The sequence below is a fragment of the Marmota monax genome, unplaced genomic scaffold (assembly GCF_021218885.2).
Source record: "Marmota monax isolate L192 unplaced genomic scaffold, Marmota_monax_Labrador192_F-V1.1 WCK01_AAM20220418_F8-fsc00167, whole genome shotgun sequence".
In the NCBI taxonomy this organism is placed as follows: Eukaryota; Metazoa; Chordata; class Mammalia; order Rodentia; family Sciuridae; genus Marmota; species Marmota monax.
In genome coordinates, this window is record NW_026694116.1 from 503,841 (window position 1) to 517,163 (window position 13,323).

The window sequence follows — 13,323 nt, forward strand, 5'->3', positions numbered from 1 at the left end:
ACAGCTTTAACACTGGCAGTGGGAGTACCTGGACTCCATTCCCATGCCAAGACCAGAGTCTACTAAGTGGCACCCAACACCTGCACCTCCTCCTTGGAGAACCAGAGGCCAAACACCCTTGATCCGCCTCTTTTCCATGAGCATCAGCCCTTGCATTTTCTAAGTGGCACATGTGGGAATACAAACCAGAACAGCAGGTGAGAGAAGGGAACCAACGTGTGCAAGTGTGAACAGGGAGAACAAACCTTCCACCTCTTCTCCAAACACTGCCTTCACTTCTCTCCACCTAAAAGCTTCCCCTTGGGAGTTCTTGCTATTGCTGTTGGTTCTTGGTTCATGTGCCCACACTCAAGAACACCCAGACTCTCTACTGCAGGCCTGGGGAGCTGCAGTTGAAAACAAGAAGTCCAAGAAACCCGGGTCAGTAGTGCTTGCCCTGGCTGATACGACTGAACACGAAGCTGTCCTTAGGAAGAACAATGATGCTGTTCTGGAGGCTAGAGCTGGCTTCTACCCCCACAAAGTGACAGTGGTCCTGGGCAAGAAGAAATCCCCATGAGGTCAAAGGTCAAGTATTTTGTGAAAGTTTGTAACTACCACCACCTCATGCCCACAAGGTACATCTATCTCTTCAGGACAAAAGTCACCCACAAACATGTCTTCAGAGACTCTGCTCTGAAATGCAAAGCCCAAGGGAGGCCAAGGTCAAATTCAGAGGCAGGTACAAGATGAGCAAGAACAAGGGTTCTTCCAGAAGCTTCAGTTGTAGAGATGTTTTCCTCTCAGTAATTAAAAATAAAAACAGAGGGGTTGGGATTGTGGCTCAGTGGCACAGCACTTGCCTTGCACATATAAGGCACTGGGTTCGATCCTCAGCACCACATAAAAATAAATAAATAAAATAAAGGTATTGTATCCAACTACAACTAAAAAAAAAGTTTTAAATAAATTTTTTTAAAAAATAAGGGGCTGGAGTTGTGGCTCAGCGATAGAACACTCACCTACCACAACATTAAAAAATAAAATAAATAAAAGCACCACATAAAAATAAATAAATAAGGTAGTGTGTCCAACCACGACTAAAAAAAAAATATTTTAAAAAACGTTTAGGGCTGGGGATGTGGCTCAAGCGGTAGCACGCTCGCCTGGCATGCGTGCGGCCCGGGTTCGATCCTCAGCACCACATACAAAAAACAAAGATGTTGTGTCCGCCAAAAACTAAAAAATAAATATTAAAATTCTCTCTCTCTCTCTCTCTCTCTCTCTCTCTAAAAAAAAAAAAGTTTAAAAAATAAAAATATAGCTCAGTGGTAGAGTATTTGTCTAGCATGTGTGAGGCACTGGGCTCAATTCTCAGTGCTACATATAAATAAATGAATAAAATAAAGGTTCATCAACATCTAAAAAATAAATAAAAATACAAACAACCCTGTACGTGCACACAATCATGCTGGGAAAGGGAAAACAAGCAGCAGCAAGAGAACGGGCTAGGCAGTAAACCTGCAGGCAGGGAGCTGCAGGAAAGGATCTGCAGCAAAGTTAAATCTGCTCTGGTGAAACTAACACTAAAAAAAGACAAAACAGGAGTAGACTGTGTCCAACTTCCAAACCCAAGTTGGAAAAAGGAATTCCCACCCAGCCTGAGATTTCCAGGGATTCTGGGACTTCTTCCAATCAAAGAGCCACTGTTTTTGTTGTTGTTGTTGTTGTTTAAGTATTCTCCCCCTACATACACCCTTTGGTACCAAGGATTGAACCCAGGGGTGCTTAACCACTGAGGCACATCCCCAGCCCTTCTTTATTTTGAGACAGGGCCTTGCTAAATTGCTGAGGCTGGCTTTGAACTTGCAATCCTCCTACATCAGCCACTGGGATAATAGGCATGCACCACCATGGCCAGCTCAAAGCACCTTTTAAACACAAAATTCTAAATAAGATAAAGAGAATAAAAGTAAAGGGTATAGAGAGGGTACCAAGTAGAACAAGGAAGCTGAAAATCACAGGAATAGAGGCCAGAACAGACAGCCAAGGGTGTACCCAAAGACACATCTCTTTTAAGACAGATGTTTGTAGTGCCAAAACTCTTCTGAAATATAGTTTGGGGGGTGGGTGACACAAAGTGGATACAATGGCATATATCTAAAAATCCCAGCTATTTGAGAGGCTGAGGCAGGAGGAACACAAGTTCAGGCCAGCCCAGGCACCTTAGTGAAAAATTAAAAATAAGACTAAAAAGAGGTAGGGATATAGCTCAGTGGTAGAGCACCCTTAGGTTCAATCCCCAGTACAAAAACAAACAAACCTACTAAACACTATCTTAAATTCCCATATTCCTTAAACAAAATCAAACCACTAGAAAATTCTCAGTATCTACAATTGTAGGCCAAGGCTCTCAAGCTCCTCGCTAAAAGACCCTCACTAGAAAAGAGGGCCCGAGTCCCTCCCTCTGAGCCCTGGGCCCTGGTCCAACTGAGTACCTCCTTCCTCCTGTGAGTGCGCAGAGGGGCTGTCAGGTCACACCTTTGTTTATAGACACACAGTAATCTGCCATTCTCAGTGGTAAAACAGAAGGGGATTTGTGGTGCCAGAGTGACCACAAGAACAGCTCCTTCACAGCCTATACAAATCCTCAGTCAACTTCATGGCCTATATAAAAACCCAGTTACAGCAGCATATAGACAATAAAGGCTGAAAAGCCACTTGCATGTACCCACACACAAAATCCAGCCAATCCACAATCAAAATGGGTCACAAACGATAGCAATAAAGCAGACCCTTGGGAAAGAAGAGCAGAATAATGGAGCTGCTTCTGCATCCTGACATACCAGAGCCGAGGTCTACTGTCCTCCTAGAAACTATGTTCTATTCTTGGTCCATTTTAACATTCTAAAGCACTGAGGTGGCTAGAGAAAAAAGGAGGATATTTTCAGTTCATGAAACCTTTTCCTTCAATGCAAATTAGTATGTTTAGATACATATGGAAAACTAAGGGAAAAAGTTTTCCAGAAGGTAAAGCAGAAACTTCCCTAGGCTAGATCAGTGGGACTAAGTGCACCCAGCTCCTAAGACAGATGTACCATGAAATGTCACAAGACACGGGGAACATGCAAAAGAGACCCTGGATAGGAAAAAGACCCACATGTAAAACCACCTTCCTTAGGTGAGTGCTGGTATCTGTGTGTGCCCATTTAAGTGACCTCACAAAGTCTTTCTGGACACACAGGACAGATGCTACCACAAGGGGATGTACATCTACATATACTAGATTTTTTAAAATTTATTTTTTAGTTTTAGGTGGACACAATATTTTTATTTTATATTTATGTGGTGCTGAGGACTGAACCCAGTGCCTCATGCAAGATAGGCAAGCGCTCTACCACTTAGCCACAACCCTAGCCCATAATCTAGATTTTTTTAATGATTAAAATTAAAAACCTACCAGTCCTTTACTTATATCCCTGCCTCTAAAAATAATCATAAAATAAGCATGCAATAATCACTACAACTTCACACCATCTATAGATTAAAAAAAAAAAAGCAATCAATAAGTGACACTTCAACCGAATGAATTCCTTCTCACTGGTGAAAGGACAGCATTGTCTTCCATCTATAAGTACCATCTCTCTAATGCCATTTAACATGAAAGGACTGTGCATCAAACATAATTTGCCATAATACAGTTTAGCTAAAATTTCACTGCTACTGATTTTAGGTACTTTTTAAAAGAATCTTTTCTATTATACGTACAGTAAAAGGAACCGGGACTAGAATTTAATGAAACACCAACTTTCCAGGGAAGATTACCATGCATTCCTGGTAATGCACTGCTGGAAATGCCAGCTGCAGTGGAGCTGCCTCATACCTGCACAGCCAGCTCGCCTGACAGATGGGGCACCTTCCCGCACGGGAGAAGGACACCTGCAGATGATGTTGCCCGTAACCCAGCCTTCCAGGTGCTTGCCCCCATCTACTCTACCAAACCACTTATTTTTTCTTTTTTTTAAATCAACAATGTCTGGTGGAAGCCAAGTACAGTGGCACATGCCTATAATCCCTGCGGCTCATGAAGCTGAGGCAAGAGGACTGCGAATTCAAAGCCAGTCTCAGCAACTTATCAAGGCCCTAAGAACTCAGGGAGACCCTGACCCTAAATAAAATATAAAAAGGGTTGGGAGTGTAGCTCAGTGAGTGGTTAAATGCCCTTGGGTTCAATCCACAGTACCACAAAAAAAAAAAAAAAAAGAGTCTGGTAAGGAAAGAGCACAGAATTCAGACGATGACCACTACAAGACTCCTAAAACTCAAAGACAAGGCTGAGACAGAGATATCACAAGTTTGAGGACAGCTTCAGAATACAAAAAAAAAAAAAAAGAGAGAGAGAGAGAGAAATGGTGATGTAGCTCAGTGGTAAAGCACCCCTGGATTTAGTCCCTAGTTTAAAAAAAAAAAAAAAAAAAGGAATGTATGAGAGTCTGTTAGAAGTATCAGAATACAAGCACGTGAAAATATTTAAATTACTTTGCAAATTTAAAATTTAAAGACAGAAGAAAGAACCAATGGAAGTGTATCAATTCTAAACTGGAAAGAACACTGAAGACAACTGTTCCCAGCTGCCTAAACTCAGGCCCTGCCTAAGTCTAGGCCCTGACTGTCCCAAAAAGGGGCTGAGGTGAGCCAGGCTCTGGGCAGGTGGGTACAATCCTGCCAGGGACATCTGGGCCCCAGGATGGTGCTACCCCAGCCACCCTATGTATGCGCAGCTTCTGCCTGGTGTTGCTGAGCTCCGTCCCTTACCAGTGTTCATGCTCCTTTAAAGTCCCCCCCCCCCCATCCCGGATGAGTGCCTAAAGAGGTGAGTCAGACCCATGCATTTACTGAAGACAGCACACTACAGCATTTGGTAATCTCCCTGGCACAGCCACCAGGAGGCAAAGACTACCAGGTAGTACACTGCCTAGTGTAACACATCTAGAAATCACTTCAAAAGTGGTAATTTTGGGTCTGGGGATATAGCTCAGATGGCAGAGTGCTTGCCTCACATGCATAAGGCCCTGGGTTCAATCCCCAGCACCACCAAAAAAAAAAAAAGTGGTCATTTTGCTTCTTTTCCTAGTCAAAGCCTGAAGTTTTCCACCACGTACCCTGCTTTTGAACAACATAGCCAGACAAGACCAATTGAGTTTGTGTTTTGCCAGCAAACTAATAATATTAAAACGATGATGACTTGGGCTGGGGATATAGCTCAGTTGGTAGAGTGCTTGCCTCACATGCATAAGGCCCTGGGTTCAAACCCCAGTACCACCAAAGACTAAGACAACGATGACTTCTTCTCAGCACCCATTAAGCAGTCTCTGTTTCTGCACAGCACCTTCAATGCTACCAAGAGGTTAAAGGGATGCAAGAGAAACCAGCCCAGTTGACTCAGCGGCATCCAAAGGCTCTCAGAGAAGGCCATGCACTCTGCAAGTAGGAGTCATGTGAAGACATGAGGCTGTGGTTGCTCTCAGCACCACCAGAGAGGTACCTGCATGTGGCTCTACCAGGCAAATGCCTTCAAGAGGCATTTCTCTTGTTACTGACTCAGCAAGCACAAAATACTTGACCCAGAGAACTTCTCACCCCAGCCATGAGGGTTAACCACAGAAGGCATCCTTATATCCTAGGCCACAAGGAAATTCATCAAGTTACCAGAAACTTTAAACTGCTTCCAGTCTCCACAACACTGTGCCTGGGCAATGGGACAGCCCTGTGGTGGGAACACAGCCAGGCTGGTCAGCCCAAAGGTCAGGTGGGAGCTTCCTCAAGACAAACACAGGCCACAAGTGCCTACTGTGTAACTCACAGAGACCACCTGTAAAAATATAACCTGGAAAGGGGGCAGCAGCCACACCTGTGACCCCAGTGGCTCAGTGAGCTCTTGCCTAGCATGTGTGATGCCCTTGGGTTCAATCCCAAGTACTGCCAAAAAAAAAAAAAAAACGTTGATACATAGGTTGTAAATCCTACGGTTTTCATGAGTCAACTTAAAGGTCCGTTCTTACTGGCTCAGACCTTCTAGGAAGCAGCAAGGCTCACAGACAAAACTGAAGGCCACAGGCTGTATTCCCTCCTCTGGAACTGGGACCTGGTAGACTAAGCCCTCCCTTCCTGAAAGCCACACCATCTCACAGATCAGCTTCCGCCTCCCCAGAAAGAGCCTCCCCAAGTCTCCTTCACGTCCATGCAGGGCCAAAGAACTCAGGGCCCTTGTGCATGCACACAAAACTAACTTTTAACAGCTGTACATATCTCATGTTTAAGAGCCAGTTTAAACAGAAGGGCTCAAAGCCGGGTTCCTCACCAGAACAGCAGGACTACAAAGGTACACAGAACAAACAGAAGGTATGAATGACTCTCATGTGGGAGGCAGAAAAAGAAGAAAAAAACATTCTTGCATGGAATGAACACCCTTCTTTCCCACTTTGGCCTCAAAGTATTTTTATCCTGCCATTTGTGAGGGGATCAGTTTTTATATATCAGCTACCTGCACTGTGAAGACATATCCAGGTGACAAGACATTTTGGAAAGGAAACCTGGCAAACTCTCTTCAAACTTGCCTGCCTATGAAAAAGACTCACTCTGACTATAACAAGTCTGGAGGAGAGGTGTGCTTCCTCTTTGGGAACTGTCATGGCACAAAAAATCAGGAAATGCAAATAGTTCTCAAAGACCGGAGCATCTCCAGCTCAGCAAACTCAGAGATGCAGAGCGCTATCTGCCCATCTCTGATCTCAAGTATTTCCACATACCAGCTTCCCCAATTATCAAAGGGGGCGGAGAGAAAAAGAATGAATCCTTTCAACAGCTCTCAGAAATTTTCTTTTCCTTTTGTTTTTTTGTTTTTTTCCTTGGCAGAAAAAGGAAAGTTTGTTCCTAAATTTGGAGAAAACAATTAATATCCAAAGTAACCCCAGAAATTACACTAAGGAGATTTCAAAATACCAGAACAGATTTCCTTTCCATCTACTACTTAACCCTTAGGTGGGCCTTCCTGCAAAGAAAGAAACCCATCCTTGCTGCATTTATGGAGGACTCTTTCAGCCACTCAATTTTTCCTAAAGCAGGTCTGACATATATCCTATTTATTCTACAGGTCCCTGAACATTGTGATGCTGACACTCCTCCACCCACAGGAGGGATCTACATTCCCTCACCTTTACCTGGGTGTGCCTCACAGCTGCCTGGGCACAAAGAACATGGTAATGTGACTCTGCCTAACACCAAGGTCCCAAAGTCATCAGCATGCTATGGGCACAGCTCCACCACATCAGTTCACTCAATGCTGCCCAACCACTACATGTGAGAAGCCTGTACCACACAGAGGGCTCCAGCCACCAGCCATGCAACAGGTGAGCCTTCAGATGAGCCCAGCCCAGTGTCTAAGGCTTTCCATCAAGGCTCCAGAACCAGAACCAGAAAATCTTCACCCCTGTGCCTTGTCTGACAATCACTGTTGTTTCACCACCAAGTCATCAGGTAGGGCACTGCACAACACTCCTTCCCCAGCCAATGCCAATATCCCAAGAGGTAAGGAGAAAGCCATCTGTACTCCCAGCACAGGTCTGGCTCACAGAACTCGCTCAGCAATCCAAGCTCCATGCTCACTGGCTGCTAAGGCCCCAGCTAAACAGTCCTCATCTGTACCCTCAGGGAATTCAACCTACAGAGAAGATGCAGCAAGCTGAGGATGTGAGGGATTAAACTGATCAGCACAAATGTTCCAAGCACTGAGAAAGCATGGGCAGAGGCCTGGTAGTAATGCAAGGCAGGTGCAGGTTGAAGTTTTTTCCAACCCTCTGTTTCCAGTCACTAAAACCTGCTCATGCACGAGAGCCAGCTATGAGAACACGCTCCCTAGTGTGAGTAGTGACTCCTGGCCGGAGTCTTATCTGTTCCAAAACATACAGCAGGAGTTAAAGTCAAGCAACTTTTATGCTACATGGAGACAGTGGTACCTGTTTCTTATGACCAATAAATGTGCTAATTTTCTAGTTTACACATCAGTTTGTTTTGTACAATGACCAATTTGATTTACTAACAAAATCAAGTTTTCTGAACCTGACACCTCACAGCCTGGCCTGCCTTCCCAGTGGAGTTACTACACAGTGGGGCCTCCACCTGGTCAGCCAGACTCCCATATGGACAGTTCCTGCCTCCATGGTAGCACAGCATATGAGCATGTGGAACTATGGCTGGGCTGCTGGCTGGAACTGGCAAACACTCAGAGCACACAGCTCAGAACACATCCCCTAGAAGCAGACTACCTCCACTGGAGGGCTGGGAGCAGGCAAGCCCTGAACTCCCTCTCTCTCTAAATTTAATATGGAGCAAGTTAAGATGAAAATTCATGGACTCCATTAGAAATCACAAGGCCATGACCAACAAGAATACCTGACAGAAGGCTGAGGGGTGGCTCAGTGGTGGAGCACCTGCCTAGCATGCACAAAACCCTGGGTTCTCTCTCAGCACCATAAAAAATTCAAAAAAGAATGTCTCATAGAAAGAAGACCCAGAACAAGAACAGGGCCTGCACACTACCAGCCCCAGGCCCACCTCTGTGCCCAATGTGAGCCCAGTAATGTAGCACTGAGAGCTCTGCTGGCTTAACCTTAAAGATATAGTTGTTGCTTCCTCATTTCAGCCAATTTTCAAAATATGAACGGTCCCAGGGAAGGCAGGAATGCTCAGTGTGCTGTCATTTGTTAGCCCTAAGAGGAGCAACATGCCTCATAAACATCTGTGCCCTAAAAAAAATCAGTGATGGAAATCCAACGTAGGCCATTCTATAAGACCACTTGATAGGTTCCTCACCAAGTCAGTGGCATGAGAAGACTTTGGGGATAGGGGTTGCTCTAGACACCAGTCTTAAACCTAAGCAAGTACAAAGTGTGGACTGTGTCAGGATCCTAGTGGGGGCAAAACAACAATCCAAAACTCACATTTCGAAATAACCAGGGAAAACGTGAAAGTAGTTAGATGATACCCCCAGTTATTGTTAATTTCAAGGGTGTGAAAACAGCATTGTGGGGGCTGGGGATGTGGCTCAAGCGGTAGCGCACTCACATGCGCTCGCCTGTAATGCATGCGGCCCGGGTTCGATTCTCAGCACCACATACAAAGATGTTGTGTCCGCCGAAAACTAAAAAATAAATATTAAAAAATTCTCACTCTCAATTCTTTCTCTCACTCTCTCTCTTTAAAAAAAAAAAAAAATTAAGAAAAAGAAAACAGCATTGTGTTTGACTTTAAGTCTGTATTTTTTTAAGGATACATACCAAGTATTTAAAGATGAAAATTTCATGACACCTCGAAGACACCTGAGCAAAAATTAAAAAATAAAAGATCAAGAAGAGTAGAAAGGGGCTGAGGCTGTATCTCAGTGGTAAAGTGCTTGCCTAGCATGTGTGAGGCACTGGGTTCGATTCTCAGCACCACATATAAATAAATAAAGGTCCATCACAACTAAAAAAAAAAAAAATTTTTTTTTAAAAAGGGTAGAAAGAACACAGGGATGGTATGGCAAAATACTGTCAACTACCACCCAGTTGTAAGATATCTACTCTTATGAAAAGCTTCAATTTTAACTGTATTATAAGAGTAGATATATTATAACAATTTAACTAAAAACTAGATCTAAAACAGAAGATAGTCATGCCTTCTTTGCATCAAAAAGGAGAGCTACACCCACCTCTACCCACACACCGGGTTGTAGGTACCTGGGCAGCCTGGGACCTTCCACATTGCATCATGCACTGAGCACTGGAAACCAGACACCAAAGTAACACTGAGTACCAGGGCTCACAAACCAGTCTGATCAGACTCAAATGTCAGCTCTGCCACTTACTAGATGTGTAATCTGTGGGAGACCAACCTTACACGTGACTGAGTCACACTCCCCAGTTGGGTGCTGAGGCGCGCAGTCACAGAAATGTGGCAGAGCTTTTCCCACCCTTCTTGGGTCCGAGGGTCCGTGTCTCGTGCATGGGTGTGTCTTGCTACAGCCCCATGAATGAAGTTATGCTCACCTGTTCCTTTGTAATATAATCCCTTGCCCTGTTTAGGATAGAATCTTCCATGGAAGTGCCTTATATGTGTCCCCTTCTCTTACTGTGCCCTTGGGTGTGGCCTACCCAGGTGTCAGTCAACCTGCTGACAGTGGACATCATGAAGATAGACTCAGCCCCCTGAAACCTGACCCCTTGCCTCATTTGAATAGCTTCTCCTCAATAAAAGGGGTCAGCGCATGCTCTCCCTCTTTCTCTTCCTGCGGACCCTTAAGGTCAGAGGAGCCGTCACAGCGACCCCAAAGAAAAAGGTAGTGTGTCTCTTGTATGGTTATCTCATGCAGCCCTGTCAGCCCAGTTTACCTGGAGTGACCCCCTGAGCCATTTAGTAGTGAAATCAGAAACCCGGCAGTAATCTATCTTGGTTACGTAATGCACCGTGCCTCAGTTTACCCTTCAGTAAAATGGAAGCAACTTGGGCTGGGGTTGTGGCTCAGTGGTAAAGTACTTGCCTAGCATGCGTGACATGCTGGGTTCTATCCCTGGCACCACATAAAAACAAACAAATAAAATAAATGTATTGTGTTCATCTACAACTAAAAAGATCTTTAAAAAAATGGAAGCAACTAACAACTAACACAACCCAAAACAAAGGGCTAATTTGAAGCTCAGATTGTTCTGGACTGAGGGGATGTACATTCTCTCAATAGATATCAGCTATTATTACTATACAATATATTAAACACATAATAAAATTTTTATTTCTAATATCTGCCATATGCCAAACAAGAAGCCCCTGTCAGTCAACCCCCAAACCAAATCTCTTAGAATCTGGCCTCACTATGCCATATGAGCCTCATAATACCTCCTCCAAATGAATGAAACAGCTCTGCCACAGACCCACTCTCACCATCCTCTTTTGTCAATATATATATATATATTTTTTTTTTTTTGGCAGGGGGTGTCTTACTACATTGTCCAGGATGATCATGAACTCCTGGGCTCAAGCAATCCTCCTGCCTCAGCTTAGTGAGTGCTGGGTCTATAGGCACACACCATGGCATCTGGCTACTATTTTTTTTTTCAAAAAGCCCTTTAACTAGCCGGGAGCACTGGCACATGCCTGTAATTCCAGCAGCTCAGAAGGCTGAGGCAGGAGAATCATGAGATCAAAGCCAGCCTTAGCAACTTAGCAAGGCCCTAAGCAACTTGGTGAGACCCTGTCTCTAAATAAAATACAAAAAAGGGCTGGGGATGTGGCTCAGTGATTAAGTACCTGTGGGTTCAATCCCCAGTACCAAAAAAAGCCCTATAACTGCTGGGAACAGTGGCATACACCTGTAATCCTGGCTAGTCAGAAAGCTGAGGCAGAAGGATCACAAGTTCAAGGCCAGCCTGGGCAACTTAGAAAGATCCTCTAGAAATGAGATGAGATGAAATAGAAGGGGCTGGAGGAGGGGGGCTGGGGGAGGGGGGCTGCGAATATAGCTCAGTTGGTACAGTGCTTGCCTCAAATGCATAAGGCCGTGGATTCAATCCCCAGGACCACAAAAAAATAAAAGAAAAAAAAAATGGGAGTTCTGGATTTGTGGCTCAGTGGTAGAGCACTTGCCTAGTTGCATGTGAAGTGCTGGGTTCAATCCTCAGCACCACATAAAAATAAATAAAGTAAAGGTATTATGTTCAACTACAACTAAATACATACATATGTGTGTGTGTGTGTGTGTGTATTTAGTCATATACACACACAAAAGGAGGGGCTGGGGATATAGCTTATTGGTATAACACCCACAGGCTCAATCCCCAGTGCTGGAAAAATAAAAATTATAAAGGCCTATAACTGGTATGCTGAAAAACTGTTGGCTCTCTCTATATACCTTAAAGGATATAGTCCAAACTCATGGGTAGGTGGGCAGAGAGGCTCAGTCCAGCTAATGCCAAGGGCCAACTACCTTGGCCACATGCACCCGACTCTACAGTCTGGCCTCACTATGCCATATGGACCTCATGGCCTTCTGACTTGTCATATGGCCTTCTGATTCGTCTTTAAAAAAAAAAAAAAAACTTATTTTTCAATTGTAGTTGGACACAATACCTTCGTTTTTATTTATTTATTTATTTTTATGTGGTGCTGAACCAGGGCCTCGCATGTGGTAGGGGAGTGCTCTACCATTGAGCCACACCTCAGCCACCCCCCCAACCCCATCTGACTTGTCCTTAAGGCCTTACCTGAGCTTGCAAATACTTGTTCTAAACAGTGTCATTGCCGTGCCCCTGTCCCTTCCCTGTCAGCTGGCACTGATGTCAGTTACACCCACTGCAGCACTAAACCAGGCCAGCTCCTCCCTTGGTGCTGTAGGTACCTCACAGAGGTCTCAACAGTGATTAACACCTTCCCCTGGGGCAGGACCACTTGAGCAGACCCAAGAGCATGCCCAGGGCCCCCTGCCACTCTCCACCACACTCAGCCCACAATGCCCTGTCAACACATCAGACGATCACTCCAGATGTCACTTGCCAATTATGGCCTGAGATGAAACTATAGCTCCAAGTCTTCCACATAAAAAGAGTGTTTTCTCGCTTTTCAGTTTTAAGAACTCCCTTCCAAGGTAGAAAGAAAAGGTTAATTTGAAAAAAAAAAAAAAAAAACATATGATGAGAAAAGACCACGAGAAATATGGGAAGGTACATACAAATATTCTTTACAACTGTTGGTCATTCTTCCCAGATAATATCCTGGCACCTTGAGTAATATCAGCCAATGTTTTTGTGTGATTCTGATTTTATACCATTTCCAAATACTTTCAGACACCAATCAATCTCATTAATTATTTCTGGCTACTGTGTACTTCAATAGAATTAGCAATTTCCTGTGAATTTTTAGTAAACTGGACACCATTTATATTTCAAGAAAAGAATTTTAAAAGCTCCTGAATTTGTGAGAAAAGGGAACAAAACAACCAGAGCCAGGAAGCACAGTACTGTGATCCAAAAGGAGTGGACTGGGTGGCCAAGGGCAAGAGCAAGCCCATCCCCATCTGCACTATTCAGTGCCACTTCACATCCACCAGGCAGCTATAATCACAAAGATAGCCAATAGTGAGTTTGGCAAAGCTATACCGTTGGTGAAGTGTAAAACAGTGTCACTGCAGTGGAAAACATTCAGCAGTTCCTCAAAATGGTAAAAACAATTACCAGCCCATCCCCAGGTCTGTCATAGAGTCCCATGCCAGAACAAACTGTGGCCCGGCACCACTGCCTGGCCTCTGGTGCTGGTAGG

At 44.3% G+C, this 13,323-nt stretch overlaps 1 protein-coding gene and 1 non-coding gene across 7 annotated transcripts in view; one reads left to right on the forward strand and one right to left on the reverse strand.

Moving 5' to 3' along the window:
* Window positions 1-13,323, reverse strand: part of Ehmt1 (euchromatic histone lysine methyltransferase 1) — a 151,723-nt gene that overhangs the window by 104,693 nt on the left and 33,707 nt on the right. The window lies entirely within an intron of this gene.
* On the forward strand, window positions 5,232-5,304 carry Trnav-cac (transfer RNA valine (anticodon CAC)). The gene has a single exon. It is a non-coding gene; the product is annotated as a tRNA-Val (tRNA).